The sequence below is a fragment of the Orcinus orca genome, chromosome 10 (assembly GCF_937001465.1).
Source record: "Orcinus orca chromosome 10, mOrcOrc1.1, whole genome shotgun sequence".
NCBI lineage: Eukaryota > Metazoa > Chordata > Mammalia > Artiodactyla > Delphinidae > Orcinus > Orcinus orca.
This window is the reverse complement of record NC_064568.1, coordinates 1,247,334-1,264,539: the sequence shown is the minus strand read 5'-3', so window position 1 is coordinate 1,264,539 and position 17,206 is coordinate 1,247,334. Positions and strand designations below refer to the sequence as shown.

General features: G+C 44.1%; 1 protein-coding gene and 1 long non-coding RNA gene across 2 annotated transcripts in view; one reads left to right on the top strand and one right to left on the bottom strand.

The window, feature by feature from the left end:
- Positions 1-17,206, top strand: part of MGLL (monoglyceride lipase) — a 283,419-nt gene that overhangs the window by 140,791 nt on the left and 125,422 nt on the right. The window lies entirely within an intron of this gene.
- Positions 5,740-11,353, bottom strand: LOC125965535 (uncharacterized). The gene is made up of 3 exons (XR_007479535.1): positions 10,793-11,353; positions 8,147-8,366; positions 5,740-8,040 (listed from the first exon to the last, which is right to left on the bottom strand). It is a non-coding gene; the product is annotated as an uncharacterized LOC125965535 (long non-coding RNA).

The window sequence follows — 17,206 nt, the reverse complement described above, 5'->3', positions numbered from 1 at the left end:
TATTTGTCTTTCTCTGTCTGACTTCACTTAGTATGATAATCTCTAGGTCCATCCATGTTGCTGCAAATGGCATTGTTTCTTTTTTTTTTTTTTTTGCGGTACGCGGGCCCCTCACTGTTGTGGCCTCTCCTGTTGCTGAGCACAGGCTGCGGACGCACAGGCTCAGTGGCCATGGCTTCACGGGCCCAGCCGCTCCGTGGCATGTGGGATCCTCCCAGACCGGGGCAGGAACCCGTGTCCCCTGCATCGGCAGGCGGACTCTCAACCACTGCGCCACCAGGGAAGCCCTGTTTCATTCTTTTTTAGGTAATACTTTAATATTTCGGATCCTAGAAAGTCATAAAAAAATTATGGTTATGTTCCTGCTCCCTTTTTGGGAATGAGCTGGAATGTTTTTGGTTTTTCTTCCCATCTCATCATGAACAGATCCTCCACATGCTTTAAGGCACAGCTCAATTGTCACTCCCTCCGTTCAACTGCATTAATCTCCCCCCACAAGGCATTTGAACTTGACCTTTTAGGGCGCTTATCATTCTCCCGTGTGCCTCCTTTTTTGGATGCGTTTTGTGTCTCATTGGTTATGAGTCCCTGTAAGTCCCTACCCTGGCATCCTCGAATCGCCCACAGCACCTGGTGGGGAGCAGGCGCTCCACGCTAGCTGTCCAGGGACTGAAGTGTCACAGACGCGCATGTCTGGGGAAGGGCCTGTCCAGGAAAGGGTGGTGAGAGCTGCATTTCGCGTGCATGTGTGTTCCCCTGAGCTGTGTGAATATGCACTCACAAAGCATATCATCAACCTGCAGAGGAAGCCACCTGCTAGAATATCACACATGGGGTGTTGAAAGAGTAGGTGGTGTTAGGAATATGGGAATCAGAAATCTGGTGTGTATGGAAAATAGCAGCTCACCAGCACATGCCAGCTATAGACCGGGGCGGGGGGCCTCTTCAGTATTCCTGGGAGCTCTGGTCTGGGCAGGACTTGCCCCACCTGTGATTGTAAAATGGCGTGATCTCACCTTCCCACCTGGGCATCCTGTTTGCTTTTCTTGAGAACCCAGATTCACCAAGAACATCTCTGAGTTTTTCTGTTTCCCAAGCAGGCTTCTCTGCTGGAAAGAAAACTTGGCAACCCACTGACGTGAATCCTGCAGTGTACTTGGCACTTATATTTAGTTTTTTAAAAAAGAGTGCTGATTTTTTCAATTATAAAAATGATACATGCTTATAATAGAAAATTGGGAAGTATTAAAAAACTAGAAAGGAGGAAATAATTATCTGTGATTTCACTGCCTGGAACACCCACTGTTAGCATCTTAGTGGGTTTCCTTCCAGTCGTTTTCCATGAATATTTATGTAGCTGGATTCATTTTCTGGGTACACTCTTTTATATTGCACTTTTAACTTAAGTTGCAACACGAGTATTTGTCTTCTATAGATAACTATTTTAGCTGTTTACTACCTAGGTCTTTACTAAGTCTTCATAAACATCCGTACAATTAAACGTATATGTATTTTTCTGTTAACCGTAGCCATAGCTCATGGTAAGAGAACAATCAGAGGTGACAGGAATGTGTAATTTGGAGAGAGAAAGCTCCTTAGTTATAATCACCATTGTTGGTTGGGTTTCTCGGTGCCTGTGTTAACATTTGTTTATTTATATACACCTACAATTTTAAGATTTTTCTTGCTTAATCAGAACGCTGTGAAGTAATGAGAGGATGGTGGGGATGCAGCATAAAATGCCCAGCCTCAGCCCCTTCCCCAGAGGCGATAACAGTTAGGACTTGCTGTTCCTGCAGCTCGTCCCCTGGCTGTCCTGTGCGTGTGCTTGCGCTACAGGGCAGAGCTGAGTCCAGGTGCCAGGGGCGGTGTGACTCCCAAGGCCCTGTGACCTTCCCTGTCTGGTGTTACCCACGACTGTGTTACTTCGCTGGGCACAGGGGCTTTGCAGATGTGATTAAGGTTGCTAATCAGTGGACCTTAAAATAAGGAAGTTCTCCTGGATCATCTGGGTGGGTCCTTAAAAGCAGAAGAGGGAGCTGGAGAGGTTGGAAGCGCACGAGACCTTGAGGGTGGAGGGGCCACGTGGCAGGAATGGGGCCCTCGGTCCTACGAGCGCCAGGACCTGGAAGCTGCCAGCACCGGCTGAGCTGGGGCAGCTCCTTCCCCAGAGACTCCAGGTAAGAGGAGCCTGCCAGCACCTTGATTTCGGGCATGTGAGCCACGAGCAGAGAATCCAGCCACGCTGTGCCGTGTTCTGACCTACAGAGCTGAGGGTTAATAAATGGTGTGGAGTCACCACATTTGTGACTGTTTGTGACGCAGCATAGAGAATGGATCCGTTGTAGATTTTACTGTCTGGCTCTTTGCAGAAGAGGTTTGCTGACCCTTACTAGACAGTCCCGTTTCTCTTTCTCATCCACGTTTCCCTTCGCCTTTACCTCTTCCGGACGATTATTCTGGCTTGTGCGTACGGGCCCCTGAATAACATTCTCATATTGCTTCTTCTGGCTTTTTCAGTTCTCCTCCATATCTACTGGTCCCCACCCAGACTTGCTTCCCAGCCCTGCTTCCCACTCTGGGCCACCCTCACCCTCCTATGGTTGCTTTACCTTGGTTTCGGTTAAACAGATGATCGATATTCACATTTTCATGGCTATGGAAATACTGTTTACAGCTATGAAACTGCCCAAATGGTAATGTATGATTAACGTTTCTTTTCCTGCACAACTTTTGTTTTCCTTGGAGTAAATAGTTGTCTTTTATTTTCATATGCTTGGTTTTCCCTGAACTTACTGTTAATTCTGTCCCAGACTGTTTACCCATTATGTGTATTTTCTCACAGTAAGGTCACATGCATCAGATAAACTCTCAGTTCATCTTCCCGAGGGAGCGTCTCTGGACTCTTCTGAACCGCTCGAGTCTGGACGGCCCACAGCTGTCCTGCACTGTGTCTTCAGTACCATTTTGATTCCCTTTCCTTCCTCCCTGTATGTACTCTTTCCTGTAACCCCAGTGCCTTCTCGTTCTTAGCTGAGTCATTTGTCTGAGAACATCCTCCAGGAGTTTCTCGAGGGAGGTTGTGTGGGACGTAAGTGTTTTGAGAATTTACTCTGGAAAATGTCTTTATTTTCCTCTCCCCCTTGATTGATGGTTTGGCGGAGGAGAGAAAGCTTCCAGGCAGGAAGTGATTTCGTGCAGAGTGGAGAGGGGTGCCGAACTGCCGGCTGTGTTCCAGGGCTGCTCTTTAGAAGCCCAGTGCTGGGGTGGGGGGCACACTCATGCCCCCGACCCAGAGGTACACAGCCGTAACCCTGGAGCCTGTGAACATGGTGCTTCACATGACAGAAGGGACTCTGCAGGTGTGACTGCATTAGGGTGTTGAACGAGGGGAACTGTCCTCGCGGGTCAAATGGAATCACAAGGGTCCTTACCAGAGGGGGGTAGGAGGGTCAGAATCAAAGGAGGACATGTGAGAGTGGAAGCAGAGTTGAGGGTGGTTGGCAAGGGAAAGGAGGATAGAGAGACTTGAAAATGCTATGATGCTGGCTTTGAAGATAGAGGGGCCACAAGCCAAAGAGCACAGGTGACCCCTAGAAGCCAGAAAAGGCAGAGAATCGGATTCTCCCTCAGAGTCTCCAGAAAGAGACAGCTGACCCTACATCCTGCCTTCAGCCCAGTAAGATCCATGTGGGATTTCTGATCCCCATTTAGTGTCAGATACTAAATGTGTGTTGTTATTAGCTATTAAATTTGTGGTTATTATTTATAGTAACAATGGGAAACTAATACAATGCCAGCTTATCCAACCAATTTTTTTTTTTAATATTTACTTACTTATTTGGCTGCATCGGGTCTTAGTTGCAGCATGTGGGATCTAGTTCCCTGACCTGGGATCGAACAGGGGCCCCTGGCTTTGGAAAGAGCGCAGAGTCTTAGTCACTGGACCACCACGGAAGTCCCTATCCAGCTGATTTTTGAAAGAATTAATTTATTTTTGGCTGTGTTGGATCTTCGTTGCTGCACGCAGTCTCTCTAGTTGCGGCGAGCAGGGGCTATTCTCTGTTGCTGTGCACCCGCTTCTCATTGCAGTGGCTTCTCTTGTTGCGGAACACAGGCTCTAGGCACGCGGGCTTCAGTAGTTGTGGCACGCGGGCTTCAGTAGTTGTGGCACGCGGGCTCAGTAGTTGTGGCTTGCGGGCTCTAGAGTGCAGGCTCAGTAGTTGCGGCGCGTGGACTTAGTTGCTCCGCGGCATGTGGGATCTTCCCGGACCAGGGCTCGAACCCGTGGCCCCTGCATTGGCAGGCGGATTCTTAACCACTGAGCCACCAGGAAAACCCTCTATCTGATTCTCGATCTTTCCCTCTCCGTCTTCTGCTGGAAGCTCCTGCGTCTTTTCTGTCTCCAGCGTCCCGAGGTTTCAGGACCATGTGCCTCATTGGGCACTTGGTGGGTCTTTGCAATGTGGCATCTCATCCTCTGGGGAGGTTTTTAGACCCTTCCCCCATCTGTCCCCACCCACCCTCTATTTGATTCTCTTTTTTCTGAAAGTGCGGTTCTTTGAATCCTGAGCTTCACAGGCCAGTCCTTAAATTTTCTCAACTTTTTTATTTTCCAACTTTGGTCTTGTTGTCTACTTTCTGAACTTACTTTCATCTTCTAAACCTTCTACTGAGCTTCCCATTTTGGCCATCATGATTTTAATTACCAAAGTTCTTTTTTGTTCTCTGAATGTTAATTTTTATTACATCCTGTCTGTTTCATGTTTGTGATATCTTGTTTTATCTTTTTGAGGATAGTAATGATTTTTTTTTAAAGCTTTCTTCTCTTGCAAAAATCCCTGTTTTCTGCAAATTGCTGTTCTTTTTTTCCATCTTGGTCCACCTCCATCTGCATTTCGGCCCATCTTTCAGGTTAGGGCCTTTCCTCTGATGTCTGATGACCTTTGCAGGTCTCCTCATATTCGGGCGTGGGACACTAAATGCCGACTGGAAAGCGAGGGCATGAGTGGGGCCTGACAACTTTGAGCTTCGCGGCAGGGTGGTGTGGCCGGGTCGTTTAGTTGGGATGTCCCAGTGTCACTCATCAGATTCCATCTAGAAAGGTCCTCCAGTCTCCTGCCTCAAGGGCTAGATTTCTGGAGACTGAGTCGGGGAGAGGGCTGGGGATTTCACCATCCAAAATACACAGATCTTTTTGTTTTTTTGGTATCACAACGCTCAGTTGTCCCTCGTGTCCCCCAGTCCAGAGACTCACTTTATGTCCCCCCAAATAAATTTCTTGTCTTCTGCTAGGCTGGGGGAGGGGCAGTCACCAGTGATGCAGCGTGGGGAGGGGCCTGAGTGCCACCTGCCTCTCATCACCCCGCCTGCCACAGGGGCCTAGCGCCCCAGCCCGTGCACTCCGGGGCTCTGCAGCCTGAATCTGGCTGCGCTCCCGCTCCCGCCCCGCCCCTCCTGCCTCCTCTGATCACAGATGATGGCTTTAAAGCAACGCTGTGTTCACCTAAAAGGGAGTTCGGAGCAAAAGAGATGCCTGGGCTCAACCTGCTGCGTGTGCCGGGCGCGCCTGCAAGAGAACGCTCCGTTACACGCCTCTCCTCGCACACAACGAAGTTCTCTTCGGCAGTCATCATGACGCCATAATGATGATGACGACGACTGTCTGGAGGAGAATGCTGCAGGCTGAACAGCTTTTATTGAACTTTGTACGTACAATCATGTCAGTGCATACAAACACACACGTGCACACGCATGTCCAAAAAGGAAGAGGCAACATGAAAATTTTAATTACATTAATTTTCAAGAGGGGAATTTATACTGAAGTCATACTCAATTTCACGGTTTTAACTTTTCACCGGAAGTAGAAACTCCAAGTCATCAGTAAAAGATGAAGAACTGAAGTAACTCATGTTCCCTTTCTTCCTCAGTGAAATGACTGTGCTATCATTTTTTGTGTTGAATCTCCTGTTTAAAAGCAGGAAGATGAGGTGTCCAGACCATTGATATGTTGGAGATAGGAGCCCAAAGAGAGTGAAAATGATTGCAAACTTACAGTGAACGTGTGTGGCTGGGTCCTCCCCGTTGGGGGCCAGCTGTGTGAGTGGGGGTTCTCCAAATTCACTGGGCGAACTGCTCCCCCCACACTGCCCTGAGGACATATGTCACATTCTGGAAGTTTCTTAAATGAATGAATGAATGAATGAATGATTTTGGCTCCACCAGGTCTTAGTTGCGGCTCGTGGGATCTTTAGTTGCGGCATGTGGGATCTTTTAGTTGCAGCATGCGGACTCTTAGTTGTGGCATCAGACTCTTAGTTGCAGCATGTGAACCCTAGTTGCGGCATGCAGACTCTTAGTTGCGCCACGTGGGCTTCTTAGCTGCGGCGCACAGGCAGGATCTAGGTCCCTGACCAGGGATCGAACCTGGGCCCCCTGCATTGGGAGCATGGAGTCTTACCTACTGGACCACCAGGGAAGCCCCACCCCTTAAATTATTTTTAATGTAAAATTTGTTGCCTACCTCCTGCGCTCCAGGAGCTGCTAGGAGCTTTTGCACATGTGTTCTCCTGATTCTTAGTTGAGTCCTCTTCTGTGTCCTCTTGGCGACATTCCTTGCTGCAGAGCCAGGCAATTCCCTGTCAGCTGAGCCGGCGTTAATCACTGAAATGGAAAGTCCTCCTCTAATGAAATTGAATTTCGGGTTACTCCACCATCCAGCTGCACGAGAGTAAACCACTTCTACACACTCACAGGAAAATGGAGGGCGGGATTTCAGATCCCCCCAGAGGCCTTTGCGTTCCTTGGCTCTACCAACTGCCCCAGCAGCCAGAATTCCCAACTTCTGACGAGCGTCTGTCCTCAGGCTTAATCTGCCGGCGGCTGCTTGATGCTTTTTGATCTCGTGTGGAAATTCACATTTGTGTGAATATATTTTGCAAGACAGTCAGCCCCTTTCCTGCCTCAGCTTGTGACATTATCTTACGTGTTGTTATCAGTGGCAAACCTGATGAGGTCCCAGAGCGAGGGGTGAAGCTGACGGCCATCTTGTCCATCCAGGTTCAGCCACTGTGCACCGACAGTGCTGGGCCCACTGTGAGCCAGGGACCCCTGTGTTATGGACTGAATGTTTGTGTCTCCCCAGATCCATATGTTGAAACCTAACCCTCAGTGTGACAGTACTAGGAGGTGGGGCCTTTGGGAGGTGATGAGCTGATAAGGGTGGAGCCCCGTGGGTGGGATTAGTGCCTTGATAAGAGACCACAGAGGGGTAGCTCATGCTCTTGCCACCGGTGAGGACCCAAGAGGTCAGCTGTGTGCATCCCAGAAAAGGGCCCTCCCCAGGACCCGGCCGTGCCAGCATCCTGATCTCAGACTTCCAGCCTCCAGACCTGTGAGCAATAAATTTCTGTTGCTTATAAAGCACCCAGCCTGTTGTACTTTGTTGTTGTAGCTTGAATGGACTAAGACATCTTGCTTTTTTCCTTTTTTTAAAAAATGTAAATATTTTAGTATTTTTTACATTGTCACTGGTAGAAGCAGTAGGTCAGTAGAATCAGAATTTCTCTTGAACACATTGCCCCAGTTTAACCCTATTGTTTAAAATACATTTTATTTATTTGTTTATTTATGTCTGTGTTGGGTCTTTGTTGCTGCGTGCGGGCTTTCTCTAGTTGCGATGAGCGGGGGCTACTCTTCGTTGCCCTGCGCAGGCTTCTCACTGTGGTGGCTTCTCTTGTTGTGGAGCATGGGCTCTAGGCATGCAGGCTCAGTAGTTGTGGCACATGGGCTCAGTAGTTGTGGCTCACAGTCTCTAGAGCACAGGCTCAGTAGTTGTGGTGCACGGGCTTAGTTGCTCTGCGGCATGTGGGATCTTCCCGGACCAGGGCTCGAACCCGTGTCCTCTGCATTGGTAGGCACATTCTTAACCACTGTGCTACCAGGGAAGTCCCTAACCCTCTTTTATGTAATTCAAGTTCTTTCCCTTCATAGCATCTTATTTTCCTTCTCCAACTTTTATTTGAAAAATTTCAAATCCACCTTAAAAGAGTAATACAGTGAAAAATTATACACCGTGTCCCGACTCACTGATGGTTAACATTTTGCCACATTTTATTTTACAGTCTCTTTCTTCACATATACTTACCTACACACATTCACATTTAAAAAATCATTTGAGGGCTTCCCTGGTGGCGCTGTGCTTGAGAGTTCGCCTGCCGATGCAGGGGACATGGGTTTGTGCCCCGGTCCGGGAGGATCCCACATGCCGTGGAGCGGCTGGGCCCGTGAGCCATGGCCGCTGAGCCTGTGCGTCTGGAGCCTGTGCTCCGCAGCAGGAGAGGCCACAACAGTGAGAGGCCCGCATACTGCAAAAAAAAAATCATTTGAAAGTAAATTTCAGTTATCATGATATTGCACCTCTAAATAAATCAGCATGTATTTCCTGAGAGAAAGGGCATAAGCCTACTTAACCATCACAAGATTCTCTGTCAACGAATTTAACATTGACACACACTATTATTTAATGTATAGTTTATATTCAATTTTTCCCAGTTGTTACAACAATGTCCTTTACAGGTTTTCCCGATGGAAGATTTCAAATGTTTGTGTTCATTAGTTACACTTCTTCACCTCCTTTAAGCAAGAATAGTTCCCTCTCCTTTGTGTGCACATGTGCATGTGTGCATGTGTGTGTTCCATGACACTGATATTTTTGAGTCCAGGTCAGTTGTTTTCGAAAATGTCCCTTGATCTGAGTTTGTCTGCATTTCTTCATGATTAAATTCAGATCACGCATTTTTAGAAGGAACATCATAGAGGTGATGATTCTCTGTCCCCAGTGCAGTGCAGTGGGTGGACGTGATGTCACTTTGTCCCTTTATTACACCTGTTAGGATTGATCACCTGGCTAACGCATCATTAGAAACATGCCCATGTCTCTTTACAAGAAACTAGGTTTTTAAATCCTTTCTTGGGGTGTAGTTTCTATCCAAGCGCTCTGCACATAGTAACTGACAGCCGATGTCCTGAGTTCGAAGGAAAGCAAGATGTTTTTTGAGCTTCCTCTATGGGTCAATTCTAGTACCTCATTTAATTTGGCCAAGGAGAGTCATTATTATCCCCATTTTACAGGTGATGTAGTTGAAGCCAAGAAAGGTGAGTAATTTGTCCCCAGTAGCACACTAAGTGATACACTGGGATTCCAACCCAAGACGGTGAAAGTTGACATCAGCCTCATTGCCCACCGTCCCCCCCGCCCCCACGCTCTGTTCCTGTCTCCTTCACCTGGGGACACGAGCTCATGACTTGCTAGTATAAACTTGGGCACTGGATACATGCCAGAGGTTCGAAAGGGTCCTTTGAAACAGTGTCCGAATTTGTGCTTACAAAGCACGTGAGTGGGTCAGCACTCATTCATTACTCGCTGGCATTGAATAACCGCTCACATCCTGAAAATTCTAGTTTTGAGGAATCGAAAAATCACTGTCGAGCCAGCATGTCAGAATAAGTGAAGCAGAAAATGCAAGGCTGTTGCATGAGTTTCTCCCCCAGAGCATTGCAGAGATCTCTGGTACAGCGAGCAAAGCAGCTGACGGCCCCTGCAGGCTCCATCCTCCCCTTCCTGTTCCTGGAAACCGGACCTCCCACGTTTAACTTGGCCCCCGGTTGCCCATACAGCCGCCCAGAGCAAGAACTACATTTCCCAGGCTTCCTCGCAGCTAGGTTCTCCCTGTGAGCAGTACGTGCAATTTCCAAGTGTTCCCAGAGAGGGAATTCGTTTGTCCTCCTCTTCCCCCTTCCAGCCAGAATGTAGAATGTGAGTGTATAAAAGTGGTAGGGGTGAATTCAGGATGTGCTGTGAATATCGAAGTGGTAGGGGTGGATAGGGAGTGCCCGGAGGGTGTGCTGTCACTTCAGCCGTGGAGAGGATAGAGTGCAGGAGTGGAGGGGGCGGGTACAGGGTGCAGGGGCTGAGCCTTGTTGGACCATGTGGGCGAGGACCAGGTCTGGCATGTGGAAGGAGCCTGGGTCTCTGACACAGAGAAGACTTTCTGCCAGCCCTGGACCTCTCATGCTCATATTATTATATGAGAGAGAAATTTTGTTTGTTTGATTGATTTTATTCAGTTTTTCATTTTAGAAAGTTTTAGATTTACAGGAAATTTGGGAAGATAGTTCAAAGAGTTCCCATATACTCCGCGTCCTGTTTGCCCTCTTGCTAACATCTCACGTTAGAATAGTACGTTTGTTACGATGAATGAATGTTGAGACACTTCTATTAACTAAAGTGCATACTTTATTCAGATTGTCTTAGTCTTTCCCCAGTGTCCTTTTTCTGTCCCAGAGCCACGTCCACGACACCACATTACATTCAATCAAGTCTCCTTAAGTTCCTCGTGTCTGTGACAGTTTCTCAGACTTGCTTTTAAAACATTTTTATTCTTAAAGCCATTTTTATCTGGGGACATACTTTTGAAGACAGGCTGAACCCATGTCCAAACTAACACCGAGGCCGCCGTCAACTTCATCTCACCCCACTTTCTGTCCTCCTTTCGCACTGCTGGTCTCTAAGGACGCGCAAACTTACCCACACATGCTTCTGCTTATGCGTTTTGTACATGGTCTTCCTCGGCTCTCATCTGCCTGGTAAACTCCTACTCACCCTACGGTACTCCACTCAGACATCCTCTCCTCCAGAAGCCTGCTTGGACCCCCATCTCTCGCCAGCCAGGAGTCATTATATCCCTTCCTTGAGCCCATAGTAAAGTGTCCAGACCTCTGTTATACTTACCTCGTGGCACCATAATTATTTTCTCACATGTGGATCTCTAGAACTAGGCTGTGGTTTTCTGGAAGTCAGGGACCATATTTTATTCATTTTTTGTATCCCTAAAAACAAATTTGTAAGAGGCACATCAAGATCTTTGGTGAATGGATGAATGAGCTCAGATGATTTAATTGCATGTATGCCCATAAATCCTCACCTTAAAAGTGTTTCCTTTTTTAAAAAAATTATTTTTTTATACAGCAGGTTCTTATTAGTTACCTGTTTTATACATATTAGTGTATACATGTCAATCCCAATCTCCCAATTCATCCCACAACCACCACTACCACCTTCCCCACCGCTTTCCCCTCTTGGTGTCCATACATTTTTCTCTACATCTGTGTCTCTGTTTCTGCCCTGAAAACTGGTTCATCTGTACCATTTTTGTAGGTTCCACATACATACGTTAATATACGATATTTGTTTTTCTCTTTCTGACTTACTTCACTCTGTATGACAGTCTGTGTGTCCATCCATGTCTCTACAAGTGACCCAATCTCATTCCTTTTTATGGCTGAGTAATAGTCCATTGTATATATGTACCACACCTCCCTAATCCATTTGTCTGTCGATGGACATTTAGGTTGCTTCCATGACCTGGCTATTGTAAATAGTGCTGCATGCAGTGAACATCGAGGTGCATGTGTCTTTTTGAATTATGGTTTTCTCTGGGTGTATGCCCAGTAGTGGAATTACTGGGTCATATGGTAATTCTATTTTTAGTTTTTTAAGGAACCTCCATATGGTTCTCCATGGTGGCTGTATAAATTTAAATTCCCACCAACAGTGCAAGAGGGTTCCCTTTTCTCTACACCCTCTCCGGCATTTGTTGTTTGTAGATTTTCTGATGATGCCCATTCTAACAGGTGTGAGGTGGTACCTCATTGTAGTTGTGATTTGCATTTCTCTAATGATTAGTGATGTTGAGCAGCTTTGCATGTGCCTCTTGCCCATCTCTATGTCTTCTTTGGAGAAATGTCTATTTAGGTCTTCTGCCCATTTTTTTTGATTGGGTTGTTTGTTTTTTTAATATTGAGCTGGGCTTCTCTGGTGGTGCAGTGGTTAAGAATCCGCCTGCCAATGCAGGGGCCATGGGTTTAAGCCCTGGTCCGGGAAGATCCCACATGTCGTGGAGCCACTAAGCCCGTGTGCCACAAGTACTGAGCCTGTGATCTAGAGCCTGGAAGCCACAGCTACTGAGCCCATGTGCCACAACTGCTGAAGCCCACGCACCTAGAGCCCTGCTCCTCAACAATAGAAGCCACCGCAATGAGAAGCCCGCGCACTGCAACGAAGAATAGCCCCCACACGCCACAACTAGAGAAAGCCCACGCAAGAAACAAAGACCCAGTGCAGCCAAAAATAAATAAATAAATAAATTAAAAAATATATTGAGCTATATATATATATTGAGCTATATATAATTAATTAAAAAATGTATTGAGCTATATTGAGCTATATGAGCTGTTTATATATTTTGGAGATTAATCCTTTGTCCATTGATTCGTTTGCAAATATTTTCTCCCATTCTGAGGGTTATCTTTTTGTCTTGTTTATAGTTTCCTTTGCTGTGCAAAAGCTTTTAAGTTTCATTAGGTCCCATTTGTTTATTTTTGTTTTCATTTCCATTACTCTAGGAGGTGGGTCAAAAAAGATCTTGCTGTGATTTATGTGAAAGAGTGTTCAACCTACGTTTTCTTCTAAGAGTTTTATAGTGTCCTGTCTTACTTTTAGGTTTTTAATCCATTTTGAGTTTATTTTTGTGTATGGTGTTAGGGAGTGTTCTAATTTCTTTCTTTTACATGTAGCTGTCCAGTTTTCCCAGCACCACTTATTGAAGAGACTATCTTTTCTTCTCTGTATATCCTTGCCTCCTTTGTCATAGATTAGTTGACCCTAGGTGCGTGGGTTTATCTCTGGGCTTTCTATCCTGTTCCATTGATCTATATTTCTGTTTTTGTGCCAGCACCATATTGTCTTAATTACTGTAGCTTTGTAGTATAGTCTGAAGTCAGGGAGCCTGATTCCTCCAGCTCCTTTTTTTCCCCTCACGATTGCTTTGGCTATTCGGGGTCTTTTGTGTCTCCATACATATATTAAGATTTTTTGTTCTAGTTCTGTAAAAAAAAAAAAAATGCCGTTGGTAATTTGATAGGGATTGCATTGAATCTGTAGATTGCTTTGGGTAGTATAGTCATTTTCACAGTATTGATACTTCCAATCCAAGAATATGGTATATCTGTCCATCTGTTTGTGTCATCTTTGATTTCATTCATCAGTGTCTTATAGTTTTCTGAGTACAGGTCTTTTACCTCTGTAGGTAGGTTTATTCCTAGGTATTTTATTCTTTTTGTTGCAGTGGTGAATGGGATTGTTTCCTTAATTTCTCTTTCTGATCTTTCATTGTTAGTATATAGGAATGCAAGAGATTTCTGTGCATTAATTTTGTATCCTGCAACTTTACCAAATTCATTGATTAGTTCTAGCAGCTTTCTGGTAGCATCTTTAGGATTATCTATATATAGCATCATGTCATCTGCAAACAGTGACTTGTTTACTTCTTCTTTTCCAGTTTGTATTCCTTTTATTTCTTTTTCTTCTCTGACTGCCCTGGCTAGGACTTGCAAAAGTATGTTGAATAATAGTGGTGAGAGTGGACGTCCTCATCTTGTTCCTGATCTTAGAGGAAATGCTTTCAGTTTGTCACCATTGAGAATGATGTTGGCTGTGGGTTTGTCATATATGGCCTTTATTATGTTGAGGTAGGTTCCCTCTGTGCCCACTTTCTGGAGAGTTTTTATCATAAATGGGTGTTGAATTTTGTCAAAAGATTTTCTGCATCTATTGAGATGATCATGTGGTTTTTCTTCTTCAGTTTGTTAATATCGTGTATCACATTGATTGATTTGAGTACATTGAAGAATTCTTGCATCCCTGGGATAAATCCCACTTGATCATGGTGAATGATGCTTTTAATGTATTGTTGGATTCTGTTTGCTAGTATTTTGTTGAGGATTTTTGCATCTATATTCATCAGTGATATTGGCCTGTAATTTTCTTTTTTTGTAGTATCTTTGGTTTTGGTATAAGTGTGTTGGTGGCCTTGTAAAATGAGTTTGGGAGTGTTCCTTCCTCTGCAATTTTTTGGAACATTTTGAGAAGGATGGGTGCTAGTTCTTCTGTAAATGTTTGATAGAATTCACCTGTGAAGCCATCTGGTCCTGGACTTTTGTCTGTTGGAAGATTTTTAATCACAGTTTCAATTTCATTACTTGTGATTGGTCTGTTCATATTTTCTATTTCTTCCTGGTTCAGTCTTGGAGGGTTATACCTAAGAATTTGTCCATTTTTTCCAGGTTGTCCATTTTATTGGCATAGAGTTGCTTGTAGTAGTCTCTTAGGATGCTTTGTGTTTCTGCAATGTCCGTTGTAACTTCTCCTTTTTCATTTCTAATTTTATTTTTATCTATTTATTTTATTTATTTACTTTTTAACATCTTTATTGGGGTATAATTGCTTTACAATGGTGTGTTAGTTTCTGCTCTATAACAAAGTGAATCAGTTATACATATGTTCCCATATCTCTTCCCTCTTGCATCTTCCTCCCTCCCACCCTCCCTATCCCACCCCTCCAGGCGGTCACAAAGCACCAAGCTGATATCCCTGTGCTATGTGGCTGCTTCCCACTAGCTATCTACCTTACGTTTGGTAGCGTATATACGTCCATGCCTCTCTCTCACTTTGTCACAGCTCACCCTTCCCCCTCCCCGTATCCTCAAGTCCATTCTCCAGTAAGTCTGTGTCTTTATTCCTGTCTTACCCCTAGGTTCTTCATGACATTTTTTTTTTTAATTCCATATATATGTGTTAGCATACGGTATTTGTCTTTCTCTTTCTGAGTTACTTCACTCTGTATGACAGACTCTAGGTCTATCCACCTCATTACAAATAGCTCAATTTTGTTTCTTTTTATGGCTGAGTAATATTCCATTGTATATATGTGCCACATCTTCTTTATCCATTCATCCGGTGATGGGCACTTAGGTTGTTTCCGTCTCCGGGCTATTGTAAATAGATCTGCAATGAACATTTTGGTACATGACTCTTTTTGAATTATGGTTTTCTCAGGGTATATGCCCAGTAGTGGGATTGCTGGGTCATATGGTAGTTCTATTTGTAGTTTTTTAAGGAACCTCCATACTGTTCTCCATACTGTTCTACATAGTTCTCTGTACCAATTCACATTCCCACCAGCAGTGCAGGAGTGTTCCCTTTGCTCCACACCCTCTCCAGCATTTATTGTTTCTAGATTTTTTGATGATGGCCATTCTGACTGGTGTGAGATGATATCTCGTTGTAGTTTTGATTTGCATTTCCCTAATGATTAATGATGTTGAGCATTCTTTCATGTGTTTGTTGGCAGTCTGTATATCTTCTTTGGAGAAATGTCTATTTAGGTCTTCTGCCCATTTTTGGATTGGGTTGTTTGTTTTTTTTGTTATTGAGCTGCATGAGCTGCTTGTAAATTTTGGAAATTAATCCTTTGTCAGTTGCTTCATTTGCCAATATTTTCTCCCATTCTGAGGGTTGTCTTTTCGTCTTGTTTATAGTTTCCTTTGCTGTGCAAAAGCTTTTAAGGTTCATTACGTCCCATTTGTTTATTTTTGTTTTTATTTCCATTTCTCTAGGAGGTGGGTCAAAAAGGATCTTGCTGTGATTTATGTCATAGAGTGTTCTGCCTATGTTTTCCTCTAAGAGTTTGATAGTTTCTGGCCTTACATTTAGGTCTTTAATCCATTTTGAGCTTATTTTTGTGTATGGTGTTAGGGAGTGATCTAATCTCATACTTTTACATGTACCTGTCCAGTTTCCCCAGCATCACTTATTAAAGAGGCTGTCCTTTCTCCACTGTACATTCCTGCCTCCTTTATCAAGGATAAGGTGACCATATGTGCGTGGGTTTATCTCTGGGCTTTCTATCCTGTTCCATTGATCTATCTTTCTGTTTTTGTACCAGTACCATACAGTCTTGATTACTGTAGCTTTGTAGTATAGTCTGAAGTCAGGGAGCCTGATTCCTCCAGCTCCGTTTTTTCTTCTCAAGATTGCTTTGTCTATTCAGGGTCTTTTGTGTTTCCATACAAATTGTGAAATTTTTTGTTCTAGTTCTGTGAAAAATGCCAGTGGTAGTTTGATAGGGATTGCGTTGAATCTGTAGATTGCTTTGGGTAGTAGAGTCATTTTCACAATGTTGATTCTTCCAATCCAAGAACATGGTATATCTCTCCATCTATTTGTATCATCTTTAATTTCTTTCATCAGTGTCTTATAATTTTCTGCATACAGGTCTTTTGTCTCCTTAGGTAAGTTTACTCCTAGATATTTTATTCTTTTTGTTGCAGTGGTAAATGGGAGTGTTTTCTTGATTTCACTTTCAGATTTTTCATCATTAGTGTATAGGAATGCCAGAGATTTCTGTGCATTAATTTTGTATCCTGCAACTTTACCAAATTCATTGATTAGCTCTAGTAGTTTTCTGGTAGCATCTTTAGGATTCTCTATGTATAGTATCATGTCATCTGCAAACAGTGACTTGTTTACTTCGTCTTTTCCGATTTGGATTCCTTTTATTTCCTTTTCTTCACTGATTGCTATGGCTAAAACTTCCAAAACTATTTTGAATAAGAGTGGTGAGAGTGGGCAGCCTTGTCTTGTTCCTGATATTAGTGGAAATGCTTTCAGTTTTTCACCATTGAGGATGATGTTGGCTGTGGGTTTGTCATATATGGCCTTTATTATGTTGAGGAAAGTTCCCTCTATGCCTACTTTCTGCAGGATTTTTATCATAAATGGGTGTTGAATTTTGTCAAAAGCTTTCTCTGCATCTATTGAGATGATCATATAGTTTTTCTCCTTCAATTTGTTAATATGGTTTATGACAGTGATTTGCATATATTGAAGAATCCTTGCATTCCTGGAATAAACCCCACTTGATCATGGTGTATGATCCTTTTAATGTGCTGTTGGATTCTGTTTGCTAGTATTTTGTTGAGGATTTTTGCATCTATGTTCATCAGTGATATTGGCCTGTAGTTTTCTTTCTTTGTGACATCCTTGTGTGGTTTTGGTATCAGGGTGATGGTGGCCTCGTAGAATGAGTTTGGGAGTGTTCCTCCCCCTGCTATATTTTGTAAGAGTTTGAGTAGGATAGGTCTTAGCTCTTCTCTAAATGTTTGATAGAATTAGCCTGTGAAGCCATCTGGTCCTGGGCTTTTGTTTGTTGGAAGATTTTTAATCACAGTTTCAATTTCAGTGCTTGTGATTGGTCTGTTCACATTTTCTATTTCTTCCTGATTCAATCTTGGCAGGTTGTGCATT